The sequence below is a fragment of the Leguminivora glycinivorella genome, chromosome 19 (assembly GCF_023078275.1).
Source record: "Leguminivora glycinivorella isolate SPB_JAAS2020 chromosome 19, LegGlyc_1.1, whole genome shotgun sequence".
In the NCBI taxonomy this organism is placed as follows: Eukaryota; Metazoa; Arthropoda; class Insecta; order Lepidoptera; family Tortricidae; genus Leguminivora; species Leguminivora glycinivorella.
This window is the reverse complement of record NC_062989.1, coordinates 10,463,482-10,469,481: the sequence shown is the minus strand read 5'-3', so window position 1 is coordinate 10,469,481 and position 6,000 is coordinate 10,463,482. Positions and strand designations below refer to the sequence as shown.

At 35.0% G+C, this 6,000-nt stretch overlaps 1 protein-coding gene across 1 annotated transcript in view; it reads left to right on the top strand.

The window, feature by feature from the left end:
- The first annotated feature begins 4,895 nt into the window (after positions 1–4,895).
- Positions 4,896–6,000, top strand: part of LOC125236767 — a 43,045-nt gene continuing 41,940 nt past the window's right edge. Inside the window, 1 exon segment of the mRNA XM_048143692.1 lies at positions 4,896–5,058. The gene's annotated coding sequence lies outside the window, so the exon portion shown is untranslated.

Genomic DNA, 6,000 nt, shown 5'->3' with positions numbered 1-6,000 from the left:
TAATGGAACCCGTGTCCACCAGTCGACTTCTACGACACCCACAGGAGGAAAGGGGTGGTGAAAATCGACTTTGAATGCACCTGCGAGTGGTGGCCTGATGTTTTAGAAAAGTTTTAAAACAAACAGTTATGTTGGTGAGTCCGACAAATCGGCGAATGTGGAGCCACACGCAACGCGTCGCGCACTAGTAATGACAGTAGGGTGTCCAACACTTTCCGATTTCATATTAGCCGTTTTTTTTTTTTCAATATGTCAACTTCGTTAGCACTTATGTTATTACGCTTTTAAGGCCGTGAAAATGTGAGATTCTCTCTTTTATACAATTGGAATTACTCCTAATATTTTTGCGGCCTTGGCGTTGTTATTTATTATTACAACGAATTGTGTACCTCTAGGTTAAAATTTTCAACAAATATTTCAGTTCGGTTAGATATTTAAGTACCAATTCTTGTTTAGGCCAGCATAGCTAAAAACGAATAAACGAAATAAGTAATCGATTCGACCTCTATTCGAGTATCAGTCGAGATGACCTCTATTCGAATATCAGATTCCGAATTGTATGTCAATTGCATACAACTTTGAAAATCTCGCTTGTCACTTCTTATTGACATCACTACCGCCGTTTGGTTTTCACAGGAAATGAAATAAAATATTGATTTAATACAACGATTTACATAAAATTTGGTCCTAGGAAAAGCCTGTCCCGTGGAAACCAAGCAATTACTGATTAACAGGCCATGCGGCTTAGGTTTGATTGAAACAATGCAAAAACAAAAGTACCCATTCTAATTTTATTAAGATTATTCTAAATAACATTAAACTTACATAAGAGTACCTCCGTATATAACTACTTCATACTTAATTACTGTATTGGAATCAGAGTAATTTCAATTTAATTTCCAGAAAAAAATGTTTGCATGGTCACCCCATTCATAAAAATAGTATGAATTTATTGAAGCCAGTATATTTAGTAAGCATTTCAGACATACGGGCAATACGGTTTAAAATCCGATTTCGTCATCATAACATCGTTGCAGACGTACAGTCAGCAACACATTAGCATTTAGACGGCCCTTAATACGTTCTAATTATGATGCATAAAAGATGCACGCGTTGCTCGTTGTACAAGTCGACTGATGCAATGTTACACGAAAATGGCGGGAAATTGGTACATACATCTTGATGTGGTGTAATTGTATATGTAGATAATTGTATATTTTTGTTTAATTTGTGTTTATGTATATTATTGCGTAGATACTTATAATCATAATGTTATCATCAAATATACCTAGTTTGACCCTGTTTGCTAAGTGCATGAATTAAAGCACCTATTATTTACCTTCATCATATAACCCGGAAACCTTCAAATCAAGCACATTTAAAATAAATAAATAAAGTTGTCCATATTTATATTTACCATAATCTTATACGTTAAAAGGAGCAATTCTTGTATATTTATTTATTAATTTATATATAATAATACATACCGGAAATCTCGGAAACAGCTCTAACGATTTAGCTGAAATTTGTTATGTGGGGGTTTTCGGAGGTGAAAAATCGATCTAGGTTAGCCTTAAGTCCCGGAAAACGCTAAATTTCGAGTTTTAATGCGTTTTTATTTCGCGTTAGTAAACGTTAAATATGGTCGCTAATTTCGTCGTCCGTGCATCGGCATCGCGTAGCTCCGGTGTAAGAGGGTCGGTCTAATATTTGCAAGGTGTGTCAAGGGTTTCAAATCCCGGCAAGAAACATTTTTTTTGTTTTTTTTTCTATTTATAAGAGTTTTTTTTATCTGAAGACGTGATATAATAAAATAGAACGCCCAGGTACTAATACGTATAAAAAAGTACCCTGCTCCGTATCAATATTTGATAATGTATATCTTCACGCTATGATGGCTATGCGTCTATCGTCTCGTCCGTCATTAGCTTTATTTAAGGTGACAACAGGCGGTCTTAACTATCTCTTCCAAATTTAGATGTGCATAATGCAATGTAAATGAAAACTGCAAAATTTGATATGACTATTATGAAACCTGTGGAAAGTACTTCAAAAGAGCGGTGAACTCAAAATTATATGCAGAAAGTTACGTATCAACAATAAAAGAAAATAATTACCATTAATTACGTGTAGTTAATTAACAGTTGTCCACATAATCTCAGTTTTACATCGTTAGAAGCCTGCTAAGGGCTTGGTCACTTTTGCTCCGGTAGGTCACCCCATTTCAGTTTAATATTAATATCTACTACTACTGATTGAATAACGGTCCCCATCTAATGTTAAATAATTGATTTCACGTTCAAATAAATCTAAATTTGATTCTCTTTCATGAATGTGACCCAGAAATAATTTCTACATTTTCTTTTTATTCTATGTCATCAATTGGCAGTTTCTCCATTTTTTGCGGTCAAAAGCTTACTACTTATTGCTTAAAATTGGCAAAGAGGGCATTAAAATTGCAACTGAAGTCATTTTGAATTGCGTGACTATTTAAATTATCTAAGATATAATTTAGTGGCAAATTTAGATGTTTAAAAATCTTACGCTAAATAAAAATTAGTGTACGTGATTCAAGTTATTATAAGATTTTTTACCACAACATTATTTTTATAACATCACGTAGAAGCGATTGGGTTAGCGTAACTATTACCTCCTATCGATATAAAGGTTTCAGAATATGCTCCTAGCTTATACTGAAATAAATGCAATTCACTAAGAAAAAGTAAGCCATACCTCCAGTTGCCCAAAACCCCAGCAGAGAGTAACAGGATTTAAAGAAGAAAGACCCTTAGAACTAGACTAAGACGCTTGGGAGACGTAGTGAGTTAGTGTGAAGTGGCTCAAACTGTCATGACAGGACGGTTCAGCGAATAGAAGGTCGCTGGGCCAGACCGCATGGCTTGCTTCACTCGATGACGCATACCGCATTTCTCAGGTGTATTCCTTTCCAGTACGTTACTGTTGAGTTCTCTATTAAAAAATGATGCAAGTAACAATAATAGTTATCCACTTTGCATCGAATATTGCACAATTTGGTTATTTTATTATTTTATGTTGCACGTTTACAAATTGATGCTTTGCACGCACAACATTAAATATTATAAATATATATTACTTTGAATTTTACCCATGTCGCTATTGCAGTTACCAGTTGTGCCCAATATTTGAAAGGTGTTCTTTACTCTTCTAGAATCTAGTCATAAAATAGATTTGGCAGGCAAGTATGGTCGCGCGATAAATGATAAAACAGCAGGCCGTCCCAGCCCTATCGCACTATTTGTAAATGCGATAGGGACGGCCCGATGTTTTATCGTGTATCGCGCGACCATCACATGGTCTTTGCCTGGCTCGACTCAAACTAAAGTAAAGCTTTTTTAGTATGTTAATATCCATACTAATATTATAAATGGGAAAGTGTGTGTGGTGTATCTGTTTGTCTGTCCATCTTTCACGGCAAAACGGAACGACGAATTGACGTGATTTTTTAGGTGGAGATAGTTGAAGGGATGGAGAGTGACATAGGCTACTATTTGTCTCTTTCTAAAGCGAGCGAAGCCGCGGGCAAAAGATAGTAATATATAATATCTGTTAATATCAGCCATGGACTGGTATCGAAAAAAATAATTAATGATTTTTTGAATTTAAGAAAAATAATTGATATTATTCTAAACAATGATTTTAAACAAAACAAAATAACAATAAGTTATTGAGCATCAATCTAAAACAAACACGATAAGCTACGGTACAGGAAAACAGGCAAATCTCGACTGGGGGGCAAATGTAACTGGTCCATTTTCCATGTTTTATAATGTCTGCATGATTGAATAGAGTGTCCACCGGTTATAAATGGTAGGCGTGTTCAGTTGATGCATGTAGAACTCAACATCATAGTGTAATAACTAATAATGGAGAAAATGGAATAGTTACATTTGCCCTCCTATCGAGATTCGGCCCACTGTACCTTATAGGAATTCTGGACGTAACACAACTAAGTATATTAGGTATTACATAGTTCTATCGTTGTCCTAATTTAAAAACCACCTTGACCAAAGTTTCTAATCATCCTGTGCCAGCTACTATAGTTTCCTACATGGATAGGAAACTAAAACTGTTAACACCGGTCTAAGAACAATAATGTAGTACTAAAATCGATCGCTTACCGGATACTTATCCGGCCAATATCCGGCCTTACAATGAGTAATCATGTTATAATTAACAATGTTATCATAATTAGTAAATACAAGATCTATTGAATAAGTCAAAAGCATTCTCCACTACGAAAAGTAGATATACATAGAAATTAGGTTAAGCTTAAAAAAAAAAAGTTTTTGACTTTACCTTTAATAACAGCCAGCTGAATAAAATGTCCAAAAAGAGTCCAAAAAAGATCAACCTAAGTAATTTTAAAATTTTATTAGTTGTATGATATTTATTTTGTGAATGATCCGAAAGTCCTTGGTGCTAAGTTTACTTCATACGCTTGATATAAAGGATATAGGGCAAAGGACTTATGTGGCCGACATCGGTCATAGGCCTAAAGCATCACCATTATTACTTAGGGTCAGTTGCACATCCGAAAATGGCGGGTTAACCTGAGGTTAACCCATCATTTTATATGGAATTTGACAGTTGAGTAAGCGGGTGGTGGAAGTGACCCTTATCGTATTCTTCGTTCATTTCGTTCATCCCGTTTCCTTCAACTTTAATAGATTCATATAATACTTACCTACTTTGTTAAAATCTAACTAAAGATTTACCGTAATCCAAGATACCAAAACGGAACGCACTAACCACAGAACATCAAAAGAGTGCCATCTACCCCCAACCTGCACTTGCAACCGCGCTCAAACCGCGTGACGAAATAATAAAAGCGGCGCACTGGCTGGATCCCGCGCATTCGAAACAGCGCGGCCACGCGCCACGATTCGAAAAAAAAAACTGTTCCAAATTCAAACCTATCTTTTTAAAAGTGTTCGAAAACCACAAACACGTTGCGTTCAAGTGCCAGTGTGTTCATCGTAGAGACTTTGGCGTGTGACTTGATATTTCATTTTAAAGGTGTGTTTATTTTTTTTGTGATGTGCTTGTGGTGAAGGTTGCATCCTGGATACTAGGATAAGTTTTCGGTGACCATAGTTTTACATTTAACGTTCTACATTTAATAATGAATGTTTTCATTGGAATTGACATTTTCTCAACTTGACATTCATTATAAAGAGGGACCTTTCCTGGCACTACAATACAATTTAATAGGGACTTTATCTAACAAACTGAAATTGAGTAAGAATATATTTCATGTTTATCAAAAAACATTTGCTTATTATTTCGATTGTTTTTGCCAACTCCGCCTTTTGTGTCATTAAATTGTTATATACTTTAACATAAATTATATCTGAAAGGCAAAATCCTTTATAACTTTGTATACATTTGAGTCATAAGCCTTCCTTGACTTAGCACTATAAGTACTGGTTGCCATGCAGCCACACAACAGTATAAGTACCTATTCAACAGTATTTTGACTTTTTATAATTATCAAATTCAATATTGTAATTGATAGAGATTTTTTACAATAAGTTTCATTTCGGTTAGAAATTATTTATATTCGAAATTGTTTATCATTAGAAGTTATACGAAGATTTTTCTCGAAATGAGCTGAATATTGTATGTCTTATATATCGGACTGCGACGAAAAAGTGTTAAATAAGTTCTTCCTCTGTAGAGGTTGTGTGATAGTGCTGCACTCTGTTGGAAGAACATTGCACACTACCACAATATTTTACCACAAAGTAGTACTATTCCGTTTTAAAAATGAAGTTAATAGACTGCGTTTCATAAACTGTGTATAGCGTGAGTCACCGGGCATTAGCCTCTAGAGAAATCGCATGCAACTCGAGATGCCCGGAGATTTCTCAGCGATGCACCGATCGCAATTGTTTCGTGCATTTTTTTATATTAAAATTTATAGGCTATTCAGAAAAATAAATTGGCCGAAAATGACTG